The 19,785-nt window shown below is 42.2% G+C and overlaps 2 pseudogenes; both read right to left on the bottom strand.

The window, feature by feature from the left end:
- Nucleotides 1-6,118: 6,118 nt before the first annotated feature.
- LOC148122618 (partitioning defective 6 homolog beta pseudogene) lies at nt 6,119-7,313 on the bottom strand (annotated as a pseudogene).
- Nucleotides 7,314-7,901: 588 nt separating this feature from the next.
- LOC125407003 (nucleophosmin pseudogene) lies at nt 7,902-8,766 on the bottom strand (annotated as a pseudogene).
- Between the last annotated feature and the right edge of the window lie 11,019 nt (nt 8,767-19,785).

Genomic DNA, 19,785 nt, shown 5'->3' with positions numbered 1-19,785 from the left:
CAAGTTTGACTATTATAGATGGCTATCTATTAATCTATAATTTTTAATTATACATTACATTTTTAAATGAGTTGTCTAAACACAATAAATTTGTATTAATAGACCAAGATCCATACCAATGCAAAGTATTCACCTCTATTTTATATCTCCCATAATTTTTTTTAAAAAAAGCAATTGACTGTGACCATTATCAATTTATACCCAACCCCTTTTAAATGAAAACAAACATTTACAAATAATCATTCTTGGAATTTGGGTGACGTTTTCTCCAAACTGCTTCCTGCTGTTTGTTGGGCAAATTATTTTTAGGGTTAACAGAAAACTTTTGTGGGGTCTTGTTCCTTCAAACCACATTAGCCTAATAGGAATCCACAGGTTCTCATCTTCTGTGGAAACAAAAGTAGAACCTCTTTTCCAAAGCAATAAATACTTAGACCTTAATCTTGAAATCAAGATACCTTTATGTTGGTTAAACTTAGCAGTTCCCAGAAACAAATGTCTCTCTGCAGTCAAAAATTTCAAAGAAAACACAATAATATGCATAATCCAGACTCTCTGTGTATTTTCCATCTTTATGGGCTTATTTTTCTTTACTCCTTTAATCTATGACTGTACTCTTTTATATAACTTTTACTGTCTCCTTAAAGACTTTACTTCTTTTTATAACTGTCTATACTCTTTTTTTCTTTCTCTTCCAAGTCTACATACATTTTTAACACACTGTGACCCATTCGGAGGTTTATTTCTGTCTGAATTTGTCTTTATTTTGTATCTGTAATCATTTTCTGACTAGACGCACTTCTTGAAATACTAAGTGGTGTGGTGGTGCAGGAGAATTGTCTGTATTCTGTCAATCATGTTTTAAATAAACGCGGATTGGCCAGGCAGGAAGTATAGGCGGGAAAACCAGACAGGAAGTAGAAATGATATAATGAGAACAGGAGAATTCTGGGAAGGAGGAAGTTGATTCCTCCTAGTCCTGCGCAGACTACCAAGGAAGCAGGAAGTTGAAAAAGGTACCAAGTCATATGGCTAAAATAGATCAGAATAATGGGTTAATATAAGTCATAGAGCTAATAAGAAACCTGAGCTAATGGACCAATCAGCTTTATAACTTATGGAGTCCTCTGTGTGATTTTCTTTGGGGCTTGCCAGCTGTGGGGTACCAGGCAGGACAGATACCCCAACAAGCCAGCCTTCATGTTACAGTGTGGCAAGAACTAATTGGCTCCACCTTTTCCAACATGGCAGAGGAATGTTCATTGCCAGCTCTGTGAGCCATGCTCACTGCTCAAGCTCTAGGAATGCAGGGAATCTATGTTACTATTTTTTTTCAAAGTTTATTAAATTATGAAAGTTTCCATTTCTGCCCCTCTTTATTTATTATGTATACAGTGTTCTGCCTGCCTGCATGTATCTCTACAGGCCAAAAGAGGGCACCAGATCTCATTCAAATACTTATGAGCCACCATGTGGTTGCTGGGAATTAAACTCAGGATGCCTGAAAGAGCAACCAGTGCTGTTAACCACTGAGCCATCTCTCCAGTCCCTTCTATGCTACCATTAAGCAAATAGTAGCATGCTGCTCATAAACCCCATTTAGTGCAGGACCTCCTGAAAAAAGCCAGAGCTGTTCATGCAACTAGCAGGATCCAGAAAATCATCTTAAAGGAGTCACACTTCTGCTCACTACCAGCAAACAGAGTCCACCTCAGAAACTGCTGCTACCAAGAAGTCGTGCTTAGCTATGTTCTTTTGTGTCTAGAATTTCTTCCCAAGCTCTCTCAGGTTCTATGTGAATGCTGCATTTCGTTTGCCAGCCACCATGACCTGAATAATCACACAGAAACTATATATATATAAACTATAAACTAAATTAATTAAATTATTTTAAGCTTGGCCAATAGCTTAGGCATATTTCTGGCTAACTCTTATATCTTAAATTAACCCATTACTATTATTCTGAGTATCACCATGAGGCTGTGACATACTGGTAAGGCCCCTAAAGTTCTGGTGTGTCCTTCTCCTTCCACAGCTACATAGTGTCCCTTCGACTCTGCCTACTCGATCTCTGTTCATATTTCCTGTCTGGCTTTGCTCTGCTAAATCATTGGCCAAACAGCTTCTTTATTAACCAATGGTAATAAAACATATTCATAGCATACAGAGGGGAATCCCACATTAACTGCTCTCGGGAACAGAGGTTATTTCCTGGCACTTGAGTACTTACCAGTGGCTAGACCACTGAAGGAAATGGCTCTCTGTCCCCCAGCAAGCTCTGAGTGGAATCAGGATGCATGATGTGGAACCCACAAAGAATCATTCAAAAAGTCTAAAAGAATAATAATTAAAAAAAAAGTGACTGCAACCTCAAGCCAAATTCCAACCAATAGAAATAGATTCTGCTAGGCCTGCCAGTCCAACAATTTTAAATAAAGGCCCTCCCAGGGAAAAGAATTCTGCCATCACAGCAAATCGATGACGTAAGAGCAGAGCCATACTCACCAGGGAAAGCCTACAGGGCTTTTAGAAAAGGAAGAAACTTGGTTCCTGCGCGCATTCACTCCGACGTTGAAGTGTCTGTGGGCACAGGGAAAGCGGCATTTATGCGACGCCTAGAACCAAGCCCTCGCTATTTTTCAATTTAACCTCTGGAAAAGCAGCTCAAGTGCTTCAAATCCAGAGCCAGGCTGGACCCAGACACACCCTCCTCCGCTCTGCTTCTGCCTCTTTCCTTGTTCTCTTCTCTGCACTTGTGGTCCTATTCCTTGGAGGACGCTTCTCAGCTTGTTTTTGTTTGTTTGTTTGTTTTTCTCTCTCTGACCATTAAACTTTTCACTACCTTCCTGTCCAGTCTGCTTCAACCTTCGTTTTTTCCTTTGGATACTGCTGTATTGGTTAAACCCATTTTGCCAGACCTGTGTTTCTCTCTCATGTTCAGGCCGCTGCCCTGCGCGTCGTCTCTGCTCTCCTCTGGACGGCTTTCTCTTTCTCCTCTGGTGTCTTTGCTGACGGCGGGCACTGAGCAGAGCACGTGGGAACAGCAGATTCTGTGCAGTGGGAGCCACCATGATATTTCTGCTGACTCAGGCTCGGGGTTGGTCCCTGGTAAATCGACAGTCCCCTGACAGCCAGGGCTCGGCTTGCTGATGTGAGCTGGTGACATTGAGGCCGTTGATCTGTCTGTGAACCTCCTGTGTGATCTTGAGTAGGTCCGACAGTTCCCAATGAGGGTCTCTGAGTAAACAGTCGGTACCTGTGTCTGGAATCAACCTCTCAGAAGTCCTCCTCTCTCATCATTCTGAAACAAGTCCTGTCTCTAAGTCTCTGACTTTCTGGACTATAATATAATCTTCAAGTTTATCTTGAAGAATCATGCCTTCAAGATAGGTCATGTCTTCATTTTAGGTCAACAAAAATGGATTCTCTCCATCAGACTAAAACTTGGTGGAGAAATTTGATCATATTCATTCATTACTTGCTTCCGTTTCATCCACATTACTGCAACACTCAGGTGGCTAAACACTGTGAGGTCGAAATTACATCTCTTTCTGCCCACAACCATTCACCTCCGAGGCAGGAGCAGACATTACAATTAATGTCTACCCCCTGACCAACGCTACCTTCCCAGAGACAGGTGGAAGTGGAAAAGAGACCCTGCCATCACCATCAGCACTGCCATTGGAGGGGACTAATTGTCCAAGATCTAATCATTTGTATCTACTGTTTGAACAGTGAGTGTTTTCCTCTGGGAATACCCGGGGCTGAGTGGAGACTCTAAGAAACTATCAGGATCTCAATGGAGCTCTAGCTGTTTGATTCAGGGGTGACTATTTCCAAAGGAAAGAAATTAGTTACATGAATATGCGATGGAAACTCTGACCTGGAATAGTCTGCCTAACTTTTCACCTAAATTCAAAGGGCAGAAGTTTCTACATGGCCATGAACTCCTGTTCTCATTGGCATGAGAAAGACTAGTGGGTATCCTCCAAAAATACCGCGAAGACTCTTTACAATATAAATCATTCCTCACTTTCCACATCCCTCTGCAGAGTGTCATTTCTTCTCTTATTGACAGATGGAGCCGGAGAGAGGTGGGGTGAGACTATTTCCTCATACATTTGATTCTGAGTTGGACTTAACGCTTGTTCTCTCTCTCTCTCTCTCTCTTTCTCTCTCTCTCTCTCCCTCCCTCCCTCCCTCCCTCTCTCTCTCACACACAAATAATAATGAATGGAATAATCTTTTTTTTTAGCCTTTGCACAAATCCGTCTTTATTTGTAAAAAATAATATGTAACTAAAGCTAACTTGATTTTTAAAATCAGAGTTCATTTAGTGATAATGTACATTTTATAATAAAATTGTAGTAAAATACTGACATTTGATAGTTTAAACAAAGTATCATTCATGTAAAAATCATGTTATAGCATGTAAAATTTAATTAGAAAATTCATGGTTCACAACAGCACAGCATCTTGTTGACACAGCTGAGGGCAGAACACAATTCTCAGTGAGGCTCGACGTTCGCAACAACAGAACCGCATGCCAAGCCGCTAACGCTCACGCTCTCGTAAGGTGCACTGAGAACCCAGCCAGCGGGATCGAACCCCCCACAACCAAGGCTCGTTGGCCTCACAGAACGACTTCGGGTCACTTACTTCAGCAAGACCTTGGTGCAAACTCTATTGTCCTCCAAATTAAAATACGCGTCAGCAGCTTCAATCGCCATTTTCGGACAGAAGATAAATCTGTGTTTTACAGTTAAAATCTGTACAAAAGTCAAGCCCTGAAGTGTTTTCCCCAAGAGAAAAGTTCTAATGTTAAAAAAAAGAGAGAGAGAGAGACAGAGAGAGAGAAGAGAGAGGTAGTATGTGGAAGTATTTGGACTTACAATGTTGAGCCCGTGTGCTACTTAGCTCATGAATACAACTGAGCCTTCCATACCTAATGTTACCTTCCACCTGAGAGCCCCACTGTGCTAACTCACTCCTGGTGTCAGAGCTGGAACGCTGCCAGCAAGTGGTGCTGTGTGAGAGGAAGAACTTGGTGAACGCAACAAAGTCACTGGGTTGTCGCGCCCAGCCTCGGCTATGAGCCTGCAAAGAACGCCTTCAGTATTGAGTCCAGCTCCCTTCACTGGGTGAGACTTCATCTCCGCGCTCTCACCACAGAGAAAGAGCGTCCTTCAACTCGGAGTCTTTGCTGTTGCAGGAACACATCTGGGAGGCATGCATACTTGCCCCGCCAGACGGTTAGGTAATAAAAAACTGTTAGCCTCGGGGATCCACACATGTGGATCATGGTGCCTGTGCATGCCACACGAGGGCCTCTGGCGAGGGAGGACAACTGCTGTCCCCTCCTCCTGAACGGATGCACAGAAGAGAATAAATAACTCAGATAATTAACACCCCTTCGGGTGGTGAACATGACACAGGCTTCCCGAGGTGCAGGCAGCGCCCTAGAATCCCCAGGAAGAAAAACTCCATCTTTTGCATAAAAAGTGCACGCTTGTCCTGTGTGTTAAGTCTTTTAACTTGGGGTCCTTTTATCCAACATGATCCACACTGCCTGGTACACTGGAAGAGTATGGAGCACACTAACTGCACAACACACACACACACACACACACACACACACACACACACACACACACGTGCGCGAGAACAATCTCCAATGGACTAGGGGTCCACTGGTGGTCAAGAGGTTAAAGGGCAGTCAGTAGGACAAAGGCACCCTGCAACTCTGACGCTACAGGGTGGAGACAACAGGGTGTGTTCCAGGGCTGGCTGGTGGGAAGCACCCCTAAACATGGCCAGCTAAAGTCTTAGGAAAACAGAACGGAAACTGCACTTGAAAAAACAATGTCACAATCAACAGAGGAACCTTTTTTAGGGTCAGAATACATCAAGGATTCAGTTCACTGGGAATCCAAGAACTGAGGTTCCCAGTGGACCAAGGAGACATCAGACATCACAGAGGACAAACGAACGGCTCTGAGGGGCAGGTGGAACAGGGCACTGCAGCAGGGCTGCAGGCGGGAGCAGCATCCAGCGTTGCAGAGAGCAGCACGGCCCCTGCAGCCAGGCCTCTCACATGCATCATCAGTCCGCCAGCAGCCACCCATCCCAGCCACGCCTTAGGCTTGCCCACGGAACACTGAGGCCCACAGTGCCAATCTCGTGCCACATCTGTAGCACCTGGAAAACACGCGTGGCTTCACAATGTTATGATCGTGCCGTCTTCCTCTAAAAGTCTCTGGTCTGGAGCCCAGGGTTCAAACTTTGTGTCCAGGCTGCTGGGCACAGGCACCGGGTCCTGTGTCGGGGAGAACCCGTTCTGCCCTGACTCAAAGCTGAGCTCGATCTGGGTCAGGGACTCCAGGCTCTGGGCATCAGGGGCAGCCTTCGGGATCTGCTGTGGCTCGCCACTGTCTTCGATGATGATGTCGTCCTCATCGCTATCCTGGTCCTCTGGCTCAAAGCTGGCTTCCACCTGCTGCGGGTAGCCCAGCAGGCTGTTGTCGGTAGACTGGCTGGAGCTGCCAGAAGTCCGACTGTTCCTCACCACGTTGTTCCTCTGGTTGGCTGGCCGCACAGTGATGATGAGGTTGTGGCTGTTGGCTATCATCATGTCGGTCACCTGGTCCAGGCTCTTCCCGGACACCTCTATACCGTTTACTTCTAAAACTTCATCATTGACAGTGAGCAGTCCTGTGCTCTGGGCCAGACCCCCGGGGACGAGCCTGGATATGAAGATCCCGGGGACTTTCTCTAAGCCATGCGGTGTCACCCGGACACTGGAGCCGTCACGGATGTAGAAACCCAGGGGCTTCTAGCCGGACCCTCCGGTGGGTCTTCGGGAGGATGTCCACATCTATGATGGACGACACCGGCCGGAAGTCCTGAGGCACGCTGATGACGATGTGGGGCTTCTTCCTATGGTTGTGAGGACGTAGCACGTTGCTCAGTACGTTCTTCTTCCGGATCAGGGTGTCCGTACCAAAGGCACTGTAGTCAGCTTCTTCCTTCTTCTGTATAAAAATCCTGAGCAGTGGGTTGGTGGTGGAAACGGCCTTGTGGTAGTTGTCATCGTTGTTTATGGGCAGCAGGTCCCCGTGGATGTCCGCGTAGCCCACCAGCACGGCGACATTGGGGATCTTGTGAACATACTGCAGCAGCCCATAAAACTCCTCAGACTTTCCAGGTTTGGATCTTTCCAGCGAAAAGCGACGAAACTCGGCTCCAAACTTGCTCTTCACCTCCATGGTGCCCAGGCAGCCGTTGCTCACCCCGTGAGGGTGGCCGCGGTTCATGCCACCTCGACTGGGGCCGGCCCTCGGGAGCCTGAATGGAATAATCTTAAACTCATTTATTTAATATTTGCTTATTTTAAATTACTTTTGCCTGAATATTTACATGTACACCATGCTCATGCCTGGTACCTGTGGAGGTCAGAAGAGGGCATCAGACCCTCTGGAACTCTGTGGGTGCTCATAACTAAATCCGGGTCTTCTGCAAGAGCAGTTAGCACTCTTTTTTTACACTGTTTTGTTTGGTTGGTTGATTTATTTTTTTGTTCATTCAAAACTTTATTGAGTAGCTAAGAATACAAAGGGATTAAAACACAGTCAGAGATGAGGCATATGCACCAGTGTAGAAAGCAGCAGAGTTCTCTGCATCACAGGAGTGAAAGAAAAATGCTTTAGGGAAACAAGAGATTGCTTCCAGCCTGCAAGGGGCAGTGGAGGAGGGGAGTGGACGGCCAATCAGGAAAGGGGACTGAGCTGAAACTAGAGGACTGTGGTGTGGATTGGTGATGGTACTCAGTATGGACTATATCTATTTCTCCTTTTGTTTTTTCCCATCTTTGGGCTTAATTTGCCAGTAGTGTCCAGGACTGTTTAATGCGCTTTCTCTATAGTTGTTTGAATTTTTGCCCTAATATCTTCTACAGAACTAGGTCCTTTTGGTGTTTTAGAAGTTTTTTTTCTGTTTGGTTTTTTTTTTTGAAGGATTCTTGACCCTTTGATCTTAGTGTTGATGGTTTTAAGTCTTTTCCTTTTCAATTTGATGTTTTTTTTTTCCTGTGTGTGCATTTTTGGCCAGGATATCTCAAACAGATTTCTTCACTGGAACTTTTTCTTCAGTTTCCTCCTCATCAAAATCATCTTCTTCTTCCTCGTTATCATCCTTATCATCTTCCTCTTTGTCAAGTCTTAATTGTTTCTTTGGAACCTTGCTACCATCTCCAGAAGCAGATCACTTTCCAGACATCCTTAAGACTTTCACATCCTCCTCATTTTTATCTTCTGACTCTGCATCTTCCTCTACAGTCACCATGTGCAGCCCACTAATGTGCACAGGCCCTGGACCACACTTCAACCTGAAGACACAGCTCGTGTCATTTCAAAGTTCCCAAAAGAAATTGCACAGACATTTTCAAAGTTGCCAGGGTTACTCTAATTGGACTGCCTTCATAGTTCATTATTTCTGCCTCTACAATGTGTAATTTCCCTTCAGTCCCCATCCCTAAACTAACCATTCTTAGTGTTGACTGGTGCTCATTCTCATCGTTAGCCACCGTAAAATGGTGATCCTTGTCAGCTTTTAGTGCACAACCGAAAAGGTAGCTCTGAGGCCTAAAAGGGTTCATGTCCATGTCCATCGAGTCTTCCATGAAGTGGAAGCGTGCACTTCGGTGTGACAGAAGTCGGACAGAGGGAACTGCCTACTTCTCCTCAGAACAGACACACAAGATGGAATCATGCTAGGGCATTTTTTTGTTTTTTGAAACAAGGTCTCACTATGTTACCTTGGCTGGCTTGGAACTCACTATGTAGACCAGTTTTACCTTGAACTCACAGAAATGCACCTGCCTTGCCTCCCAGGTGCTGGGATTAAAGGTATGCAGCACCATGTCCAGCCCAGTAAGCACTCAACCTCTGAACCATCTCTCCAGCCCCTAGATGTTGAAGAAGGGTGCTTATTTTGTTCCTGGTGGCCTAGAACCAAAATAATCACACAGAAACTATATTATTTAAAACACTGCTTGGCCCATTAGCTCTAGCTTCTTTTTGGATAACTCTTATATTAATTTAACCCATTTCTATTCATCTGTATATTGTCACATGGCAGTGGCTTACCAGCAAAGATTTGGTATATCTGACTCTGGCAGCTCCATGGCATCTCTCCAACTCCGCCCTTCTTCCTCCCAGCATACAGCCTAGCTTTTCCTGCCTACCTAAGTTCTGTCTTGCTATAGGTCCAAAGAAGCTTCTTTATTCATTAATGGTAATCACAGAACACAGAAGGGACTACCACATCACCTCCCATTTTCTGTTTAAATAAAAAGGAAGGTTTTAACTTTAACATAGTAAGATTACATATAACAAAACATATCAAACAAGAATTACAGTTACAATGTTTATGCCTACTTTATCTTTTATCATAACTAAGGAAAACTATAACTATAAATTCTTTGACTCCATCAAAGACTCCAGAAGGATATAATATTACCTAAGTAAACAGAAGAGTACATTGTAAGCAACTTCCAAAACTCTAGAATTGACAGAAACATCTCACTGCTTAAACAGTCACCCAAAGTTTTTCTGTATCGTTGAGGCATCCATCTTCAGCCTACAGGCCCATAGTATCCAGCAGACTTCTCCATGAAGCAGGAAATTTTAAAAATAGGTGTGCTTATATTGGCAGTTTGCCAGTCACTTTCTTCTGTATACTGCAGAATGTCTAGCAGACTCTTTCATGAAGCAGGAACCCCAAGGGATCATCTCACCTTTAGGCAAGTTCAGCAGTCATTTCTCTGTGTATCCTCCATGTCAGTTCAGCAATTCAGGCAAGAGCAGCTTCTTGCCCAAATGGCTAAAGAGCCTCTTCGATGCCCACCTTCCTCTCGAAGTAATTGGTGCTGCCAGGAGCAGATGTGTCTCATTGTCATGAAAAGTCTTAAGTTTTTAAACATTTAAACCATATTCTGAAGGTCTCTGAAAGATTTGAAGAATACCTATCTAACTGAAATATATCTTTGTACACCTAGAAAATCTAACTAACAGGACTATAAGCTTGACTATTATAGATGATTATCTATTAACTTATATTTCTTATAGATGATTATCTATTAACTTATATTTCTTGATTGTGTATTATATTTTTAAATGAACTGCACAAACACAATGCTTAATAAATAGCAGAAATATATATATAACAAAATTGACCTTAAATTTGTATCAATAAACCAAGATCCATACCAAAGCAAATCTCTATAGCATATCCCCTTTAAATGTAAAGAAACATTTATAGACAATATTTGGGAACATGGGTGTATGCCTCAGCCATTCAGTTCCAAAGAATCACACAGAGGTCTACATCAATTATAAACTGATTGGCCCAATATCTCAGGCTCTTCTTATTAACTAGTTCTTACAACTTATATTAGCCCTATCCATGTGGTTTGGTACCTTTTTTTGGCAAGGCAGTCACATCTTGCTTCCTCTGTGGCTGGGTCATAACTGTGGACTGTGTCCTCTTCCCAGAAGTCTCCTGTTCTCATTGTCCCGCCTCTACTTCCCGCCTGGTCACCCCACCTATACTTCCTGCCTGGCTACTGGCCAATCAGTGTTTATTTAAAATATAATTGACAGGGTACAGACCATTGTCCCACAGCACCTAGAATAATTTTTAAAGAATAAAATAAAATTTTGCTTTGTTAAATCAATGATGGCAGAAGTAATGCTGGGAGATTCAGAGATTGAGTCTCAGGAAGTTTCACAGTCCCACTCCTTCCCGTCTTCGCACTCTGAGATCAAGATGCCATAAGATGTGAGCCACCTGGAGGAGAGCCAAGGCAACCTGGCTGGTAGCCAGACATGCTACTGAGACCATCTTACAACCACCAGCACCTACGGGCAACCACACAATCATTCCCAGGTAAGAGCAATAGAAGAACCATCTGGATTGCCAACACACAAAATCATGAGCGTAGGTGTCAATCAGTCATGGCTTAAGCCACCAAGTATTGGGGTGCTTTATGTGGAGAGAAAAAAATTAGTATGTTCTCAATGAAATTTAAATTTCAAATCAAACTCTGAGTGTCCTAGCCCTTCAAGAGCAATGTTCCTAGTTTGGAAAATGAAAGTGCCATCTTTTTCTTTTTTAACATCCCCACCAGTTTCCCCTCCCTCCTCTCTTTCCAGTCCCTCCCTGCTCCCACAACCCCCTCTGACTCCTTCCATCCACTCCTCCTCTGTTTCTCTTCAGAAAAGGTCAGGCTTCCCATGGGTATCAACAAGAATGTCATATCAAGTTGCAGTAATGCTAACATTAAGGCATATTAAGGTTGGGCAAAAGAACCCAGTATGAGAAGTAGGGTCCCAAAAGCCCGCAAAAGGGTCAGAGACAGCCTCTGTTTCCATTGTTAGGAGTCCTACAAGAAGACCAAGCCACACAACTGTCACATATATACAGAGGGCCCAGGTCAATCCTATGCAGGCTCCCTGGTTGTCATTTCAGTCTCTGTGAGCTCCTACGAGGCCAGGTTATTTGATTCTGTGGGTTTTCTTGTGTTGTCCTTGACCCTCCTGGCTCCTACAATCCTTCCCCCACTCTTCTGCAGGGCTCTGAGCTCTGCCTAATGTTTGAATGTGGATATCTGCATCTGTTTCCACCAGTTGCTGGATGAAGCCTCTCTGATGAGAATTGGACTACACACCAATCTATGAGTATAGCAGAATATTGTTAGGCATCATTACACAGACATTTTCCCCCAGTCCTGTTTGATTCTACCCTAGGTCCCTGGGTTATATAGCCTCTAGGATAGAAAGTGCCACCTTAATTGTCACCATCCCAATTTGCCCAAATAAACTAAGCCTAACATCCTCTTAACACTAAATCTTAAAATTATTCTTTTCTGATAAGAAGAGAAAATTTCAGGTGAAACACTGGGTTACTTTGAAGTATGTATTCTTTGGTTTAAAGCAAATACTACACTGATGAGAAAGAAATACACACGAATGAGTATATATTGAGTCAATGTTATTAACTACAAACGTCTTTGGGGAAAAGAGATGGCTTAGTATGTAAAAGTACTTACTGCACACATCCAATAACCTGAGACCAAGTCCCCCGGCCCCACATAAAGCCTAACTCAGTGTAAAGGGGATGATAATCCCAGCATGCCCTGGGAGCCCACATAAAGCCTAACTCAGTATTAAAGTGAGGATAATCCCAGCATGCCCTGGAGTCTATAAAGAAATGGAAGCATCTCCAAAAAAGCTCATATGACCAGCAGCAGAAACTTGCCTCAGACAAGGCAGAAGGACAACGACCAACACCCCAAGGTTCACACAAGCACACACACATACACACACCACAAACAACATACATCACCACAGATACATGTATCTTTAAACTAAACATCCTTATATATTATAAAACACTTCATCGGACGGACATTGGTGGTGCACGCCTTTAATTCCAGCACTCGGGAGGCAGAGACAAGTGAATCCCTGTGAGTTCGAGGCCAGCCTGGTCTACAAGAGCTAGTTCAAACCCTGTCTCCAACAAACAAAAAACCCACTTCATCTGCTTTAGAAGGGAATTTAGGAAAGAATTAAGGAAATTTTGCTTTGGTGTCTTTCATGATCTCAGGGACTCTTCTGTACCATTAAGAAAAAAGATAACAAATACAAATGCACAACAGGCTAGTGGTGATGTGGGATGTCCTTCTCTATGCTGTGAATTTATTTTATTACTATTAATTAATAAGCTGATTTCGCCAATAGCCAGGCAGAATAGAGTCAGGCAGGAAATCCAAGCAGAGATACAGGGAGATGCCAGCAGCCATCAGGGAAGCAAGATGTGAGATAACAAGCCACAGGCCTCATGGCAAAATACAGACTTATAGACATGGATTAATTTAGTTGTAAGAGCTAGCTAATAATAAGCCTGAGTTAATAGACCAAATAATTTGTGCTTAATATTTAGCCTCTGAGTGATTATTTTAAAAGGGCCTTGGAACCGGGCAGGACAAAAAAAGTATCCATTTACCTAATGGTTATTAATCATAAAAAATCTGAAGAGAAATGATAAATACATAAAGTTCTAAATCAAAATCCCTTTCAAATACATTACTACAAGTAGATAGCTTATCTTAAAACCTTTGTCTTCAGATCTTAAAATCAAAAATAGAAGTTATAATGATAAAATAGAGTAACTAAATGTTAGATCTAAAGTATTAATTTTGCCATACATGTGTGTATGTGCCAACAACATATAGATGTACATATATATCTAAATAATTGAAATTTTAAATTCAAATCATGTCATCCTAACATGTTTCCTTAACTTTAATCATCGATACAAATATAAACCACTCTTACCAAAAGCAATCTACAGATTCAACGCAATGCCCATCAAAATCCCAGCAAAATTCTTCACAGACCTCAAAAGAATGGTACTCAACTTCATTTGGAAAAGCAAAAAACCCAAGATAGCCAAAACAAACCTGTACAATAAAAGATCTTCCGGAGGCACCACAATCCCTGACTTCAAACTCTACTACAGAGCTACAGTACTGAAAACAGCCTGGTATTGGTATGAGAACAGACAGGAGGACCAATGGAATTGAATAGAAGACCCAGATATCAATCCACACATCTTCGAACACCAGATCTTTGATAAAGAAGCAAAAAATATCAAATGGAAAAAAGAAAACATATTTAACAAGTGGTGCTGGCATAACTGGGTATCAACATGTAGAAGAATGAAAATAGACCCATCTATCACCATGCACAAAACTCAAGTCCAAATGGATCAAAGACCTCAACATAAAACCAGCCACATTGAACCTTATAGAAGAGAAAGTGGGAAGTACACTTGAACGCAATTGGCACAGGGAAACACTTCCTAAATAGAATCCCAGCAGCACAGACACTGAGAGAAACAATTAATAAATGGGACCTCCTGAAACTGAAAAGCAAAGGACACGGTCAACAAGACAAAATGACAGCCTACAGAACGGGAAAAGATCTTCACTAACCCCACATCAGTCAGAGGTCTGATCTCCAAAATATACAAAGAACTCAAGAAATTGAACACCAAAAGATCACATAATCCAATTTTTAAAAAATGGAGTACAGACCTAAACAGAGAATTCTCAACAGAGGAATCTAAAATGGCTGAAAGACACTTAAGGAAATGTTCAACATCCTTAGTCATCAGAGAAATGCAAATCAAAACAACTCTGAGATGCCCCTCGACCGAAGAATGGATAAGGAAAATGTGGTACATTTACACAATGGAGTACTACACAGCAGAAAAAATAACGGCAGCTTGAATTTTGCAGAAAAATGGATGGAGCTAGAAAATATTATTTTGAATGAGGTAACCCAGACACAGAAAGACGATTATCACATGTACTCACTCATAGGTGGTTTTTAAACATAAAGCAAAGAAAGCCAACCTACAAACCACAATCCCAGAGAACTTAGACAACAATGCGGACATTAAGAAAGACTTACATAGATCTAATCTACATGGGAAGTAGAAAGTAGAAAAAGACAAGATCTCCTGAGTAAATTGAGAGCATGGGGACCTTGGGGGAGGACTGAAGGGGGTAGGGGAAAGCCAGGGAGGGGAGCAGAGAAAAACATAGAGCTCAATAAATATCAATTAAAAAAGGAAAAAAAATATAAACCACTAATTTACCTACCTACACAATTTGAGTAAAACCTTAAGATTCCAAGTCTTTGATAAACCTGGATTATTAGCAATATTTGCTGCTTATTGGAACTCAATTCAATGTTATATCTAAAACCTCAAGATGACTTTAGATTTAATAATGAAATAATTAGTTAATTGTCTCAATTTATTTGAAGATCGTAAAGAAAATAAAATCCACACCTACTCAAGGTTTTTAATGTAACAGCCACAATTTTTTTAAAGTAAAATTCTTGTAAAATAAGAAAAACAGACACTTCTATATGCTGATAAAAAGGTTTTTACAAAAAAACAAAACAAGACAGCACAGGCTAGTCATACTCATAAAGAATTAGAAGTGCTGTTATGTAGAAACAAGAACAGACTCTAGTGCTCAGCTTCGTGCTGGAACCCAAATAGCACACTGTGATCGGAAGAGAGTGATGGATTCCGGATTCAACAGGACAAAACGTAAGTGCTTTTGTTTCTGCGGGGCATTTTTTTTTTAAGTAATTTTATTAAATTATAAAAGTTTCCATTTCCGCCCCTCTTCCCAACACCCTCCCACTCCCCCCACTCCCTCTCCTCCCTCTTCGTCCCTTAGGGCAGTCAGGGTTTCCTGCCCTGTGGGAAGTTCAAGTTCCTCCCCCCTCCCTCCAGGTCCAGGAAGGTGAGTATCCAAACAGACTGGAGAAGAATGGTTAAAAAAAGGTGTGGAACATATACACATTAGAGTTTTACTCAGCGGTAAAAAAACAATGACATCTTGAATTTTGCATGCAAATGGATGGACATAGAAAACGCTTTACTGAGTGAGGTAAGCCAGACCCAAAAAGAGGAACACGGTATGTATTCACTCATAAGTGGATTCTAACCATAATTAAAGGTCTTTGAGCCTATTATTCGTGATCCTAGAGAAGCTAAATAAGAAGATGAACCTGATGAAGATTATTTAGCTATCCGTCAGGAGGTAGGAAATAGACAAGAGTCCCAGGTAACCTCGGGTGCATTGGGGGGGGGGGTTGTTGGAAGGGGAGAGGGTTAGAGAGAAGGGAGTAGGGGAGGAATGGGGAAAGCTCGGTGGACCGGGATGGGGGGGAGGGAGGAAGGATGAATATGGGATCAGGGAAGAATATATTTCAACTAAGGGAGTCATTTTAGGGTTTACAGGAGACTTGATTATATATGGGATCCCAGGTCTAAGGAGAGATCCCCAGATTGTTCTCTGGACAGAGGAGAGGGTGCCTGAACCGACCTTGGCCCATAACCATACTGATGAATATTTTGCTTATCACCATAGATCCTTCATCTGGCGAAGGATGGCGATACAGACGGGGCATGACTTCTGTGATTGCAGAAAATCCAAAATCAAAGCAGTTTAATTTCCATTTTTGTCACGGTTAAGAATGTCAAACACTTTTCAATACTCATTGGCCATCATACTTCTTTCGAGAATTGTCTGTTCAGTTCTTTAATATATTCATTATTGGATGAGTTTAATTACTGTAGTTCTTTATATACTTTTTTATTTTTATTTTAGTTAAAATACAATTACATCATTTCCCCCTTCCTTTTCCTCCCTTCAATCACTCTTATATCCCCCCACTCCCTCTCAAATCCATGGCCTCTTTTATTGATGTGTGTGTATGTGTATGTGTGTGTGTGTGTGTGTGTGTGTGTATGTGTGTGTGTGTGTATGTGTGCATGTATAAATACAAAAATACAACCTTTGGGTCTGTCCAGCATTGCATTAATGTACAGGATTTCAGGGCTGATCACTTTAGTTTACATAACCAATTAGGCCCTCAACCCAAGCATAGACAAATATTCCCTCTCTCCACAGTCTAGTAGACTATAGTTCTTTGTCTAGGAGTGGGGGGGGCTCTTGAAATGTCCTTCTTCCATGTTAGTATGTACACTGGTCTTGCCATCGTCTGAGCCTTGGGTTAGCCAGCCATGGTGTTGTGCTAGGTGTCTCACTAGACGACACCATCTTACAGCAGACTTCCTGGTCCTCTGGATCAAACAATCTTTTCCACATATTCTTCCTCCATGTTTCCTGAGACTTAGGTGCCAGAGTTGTGTTTTAGACACATCCATCAGGGCTGGGCACCCCATAATCAGCTGTTCTCTGTATCAACCAGTTGAGATTTTCTGTGATGGTCTCTATCTGCTATAAAGAGAAGCCACATGATGAAGGGTGAGAGCTACATATTATCTGTGGGTATAAGGATAAGCATTTAAAAAGATAGGAATTATGCAGGTTTTGATAAAATGGTGATGTCTTGAGCTATTTTATTTCACTGTGTAAAGATATATCATTGTGACTGGCTTAATAAAAAGCTAAACCTCCAGTAGTTCGGCAGGAGGTATAGGCAGGACTTCAGGGCAGAAAGAGAACTCAGGGAAGAAGTTGGAATCGCCAGCTGGATCCAGAGGAAGCAGGACATGCAGGAGGAAAGGTAAAAACCATGAGTCACATGGCAGCACGTAGATGAAGAGAAATGGGTTCATTAAAGTTATAAGAGCTAGTTGGAAACCAGTCAAAGCTTTCATAATTAATAAGTCTCCATGTCACTATTTGGAAGCTGGCTGGCAGGAGAGAGAAAACCTCGGTACATGGTGGTAGGAGGTTCTATTGTAAAATCGACGACCTCACTAGCACTTGAAAGCTGGGTAAGTTTCCAGAACTAGGCATGATTTCTATCCAATCAGACAACTGTTGGTTATCGTCAAGACTTGAGTGCCACTATTGCACCTTTCGAGATATCCTGCCATGTTGGTCATTTTTTTTGTGGTTCAATAGGCATCATGGCTGGGTAGGGCTGCTCTCTGCTTCTCTCCCTTGGTGCCTTGCATAGCACCTTCTGGTACTACAAAAGCTGGTCCTTACAAAAGAGGCATTCAGATCAGGACCAGCTTGAATCTTCCAAGTTCTGTGTCTGAAGTACAACCTTTGGGAGGCAACCAAGGGTATCAGCAATAGCTTCTATTGTTTTGGAGCTCTCTTGAACTTCCCAGATCAACAACTCAAAAACAGGTTTCTCATGCCTAGTGCAGGACTTTCATTAGATGTTTCATATATCCTAGACATTAACCCTGGCTGACACATAGTTGACATAGTTGTCTCCTTTTCTGTCTGCGGTCTCTTCAGATACTCCTTTGTTGGGCAGAAGTTTTATTAATTACATGCAATTCCATTTGTCAATGCTTAGAATTACTTCCCGTGCTCTACACATCATTTTAAATTTTGAAGTGCCTTATATATGCTTTCTTCCCACAGCTTTAGAGCTTCAGGCCTCATATGAAGGTCTTTGGTCCATTTTTAATTCATCGTTGTACAGTAAAACATATAGATCTGGTCTTATTGTTCCACTCATGGAAATTCCGTTTTCCATGAACCACTTGTTGAAGAGACATTTTCTCAATGTTTGTTTTTGACATCTCTGTCAAAACTTAAGTGGCCATAGCTGTATGACGTGTCTGAGTTCTCATTCACTTCCATTGATCCACATCCATCTCTAATGCAGTCCTGTTTTTGTCCCTACGCCTCCAATGTTGTTCGTTTGGCTCTGTTGCTTTGGTTGTTCGGTTGTCTGTGCTTCCATGTAGATTACAGGATTCCCCCCTAATTATCTGAAGAATATTATTGGGACTTGTCTTAGTTAGGGTGTCTGTTGCTATGAAGACATCACGACCACAGCAACTCTTATAAAGGGAAACAACTGTTTCGTTCATTATCATCATAGTGGGACATGGCGGCAGGCAGACAGTGCTGGAGAAGGAGCTAAGAGGTCTACATCTTGCAAGCAATAGGAAGTGAACTAACACTGGGCAGTATCTCGAGTATATATGAGACTTCAAAGCCCGCCTCCACAATGACACACTTCCTCCAACAAGACCACACTTCCTCCAACAAGGACACACCTCCTAATAGTGCCACTCCCTTTGGGGGCTGGTTTCTTTCAGACCACCACAGAACTTTTCTTCCTTAAATTTTCACTATAAAGGTCTTTCAACTCCCTGGTGGGTTTAATCCTCGGCTTTGTTTTTGAAGTTATTATAAATGGGGTTTTTATGTTTACTTTCACCTTCTTACTTAGTGGAAGTGTTTTACAGGTTTAAGAGTTTTCTGGCGGAGTCTTTAACATATGGGATCACATCATATACAAATAGGGATAATTTGGCTTTTCCTTTCCTATTTGTATCTCTTGTTTTATTGCTCTAGCTAAGATTCAAGCACTGAGTAAGAATAGAGTAGGCATGATTGTCTCATTCCTGAATTTTGAGGAAGTATTTTCAGATTTCCCCATTTCTTATGTCATTACACGGCTGTCATGTCTACTCTCTTGAAGTAGCTCCTTCTATTCCTATTGTCTAAGCTTTCCCATGAAGGAATGCTCAACTTCATCAGAGGCTTTTATTTTGCATTTGTTGAGACGACCAAGTGATTTCTGTCCTTGAGTCTATTTTTGTGCTGGCCTGTCCTGCTGATTTGCATATGCTGGATAGCTCCTGCTCTAGTTAGTTTGAGAAAGAAGTCAAGGGTGGAGCTGAAGACAGGAGCCTGGAGGCAGGAACTAAGATCACTGCTTAGATACTAGCTGCCCAAAGATGGCACTGTCCTCAGTGAGATGGGCTCTCTGGGGCAATCTCATGGAGGCATTTTCTCAATTGCTATTACTCTTTCCAGATAACTATAGCTTATGTCCCACTGATTAAAAAAAAATTAATCAGAACACTTCCACCCTTGGAATAAAACCAACTTAGTCATGGTACTGATCTTCATCTGTGGTTCAAATAAGTTTGCAAGTTTTTTTTTTATTAAAATGAGGCTCCAAAGCTACAGAGAAACCCTGTCTCGAAAAACAAAAACAAACAAACAAAAAAAGATCTTGTATCAATGTTCAAGAAAACTTATGTAGAATTTTTCTTTTCTGTTGTACCTTTATCTGGTCTTGGTATCAGGGTGCTGGTGACTTCAAAGAGTAAGTGGCAGGGTCCCAAGTGCTTTTATGTTGAGGCCAGAGGATTTAAGGCCTCAGTTCACTTCTTACGTGGTCTCCAGGGGTC

This window comes from Myodes glareolus, chromosome 3 (genome assembly GCF_982192425.1).
Source record: "Myodes glareolus chromosome 3, mMyoGla1.1, whole genome shotgun sequence".
NCBI classification, from domain to species: Eukaryota; Metazoa; Chordata; class Mammalia; order Rodentia; family Cricetidae; genus Myodes; species Myodes glareolus.
Note: the sequence above shows the minus strand (reverse complement) of the source record. Positions and strands in the feature narration are given on the sequence as shown.